The 1172-nt window shown below is 37.5% G+C and overlaps 1 pseudogene; it reads left to right on the top strand.

Annotated features, from left to right (window-relative positions):
* The first annotated feature begins 209 nt into the window (after nucleotides 1-209).
* LOC110322639 lies at nucleotides 210-746 on the top strand (annotated as a pseudogene).
* The last annotated feature ends 426 nt before the right edge of the window (nucleotides 747-1172 follow it).

The raw sequence follows: 1172 nt of genomic DNA, 5'->3' as shown, positions 1-1172 counted from the left end.
ATTTTTCTTCCTGAAGACTTGATTCATGCCAAGATTGTGGTCTATTTTAAAGAAAGTTCCATTGGTTCCTGAGAAAAATATGTATCCTGTCTTTTTGTATGGAATATTTTGTATACTTCTGTAGGGTCGTGAAGAAAGGAGAGTTAGGTGGTACGGCCATTTCTTCTGCCTTCTTTCTCTGCATCCCTCGCAGAACTTCCAGCAGTGACATGTTGGGCCAGAGTATCTGGGGGTTCACCACCTCCATGGTCCGTCGCAGCCACTATGAGGAGAGTTCCGGGAAGAATTGCCATTTTCAGTGGAAAACAAGCGGCGGTTACTGGCTATGATGGCCATGTACTGGCTATGATGGCCATGTACTGGCTATGATGATTGTGTACTGGCTATAATGACCGTGCACTGGCTATAATGACCGTGCACTGGCTATGATGACCATGTACTGGCTATGATGATTGTGTACTGGCTATGATGACCATGTACTGGCTATAATGACCATGCACTGGCTATGATGACCGTGCACTGGCTATGATGACCATGTACTGGCTATGGGGACTGTACTGGCTATGGTGACCATGAACTTTGGATCTGGATTTGCCGCTCCTTTCTTTATAGTAAGACACCAGCTACTTAAAAAATAAGGATATTTAATTCATCCCTTTAACCGAATGAAGAAAGTTTAAGAGATATGATCTGAAAATTGGGTTAAACTCTTGAACTCTTATACTAGAAAAATTGTAAATAAACTAATGACATAAATTTAAAAAAGTATATTTGATCTATGGTGTAACGTAACTCTTTGGGTATTGTTTTTGTTGTTGTTGGTGATGATGATAATGGTGATAATTTTAGCTTATATGCACTAAACAGAGATGAGAGGGGGGCTAATAAAAACACCCAGTGTTGTTACGTTAAGACAGATTTGATCTTTTATGACCATTAATGTTTGTTTTATGAAATTGGGAGCGCCAATGAACAAAGAAGCAAAATTAAACAAAAAAGAGAGAGAAGATGGGGAGTAAGAATATTATGGAGGTGAAGATAAATGAGAAAAAGAGAATTAGAAAAATAGATTTTCAAATAATGAAAAGTTAATGTAAGAAGGAGAATAAATAGTAATACTGCAAGAACATAAAAATCAGTGAGATAATCTCAAAATACTTATAAATGTGATT

This window comes from Mus pahari, chromosome 5 (assembly GCF_900095145.1).
Source record: "Mus pahari chromosome 5, PAHARI_EIJ_v1.1, whole genome shotgun sequence".
NCBI lineage: Eukaryota > Metazoa > Chordata > Mammalia > Rodentia > Muridae > Mus > Mus pahari.
The sequence above is the reverse complement of the archived record's forward strand: the minus strand, read 5'-3'. Positions and strand labels throughout refer to the sequence as shown.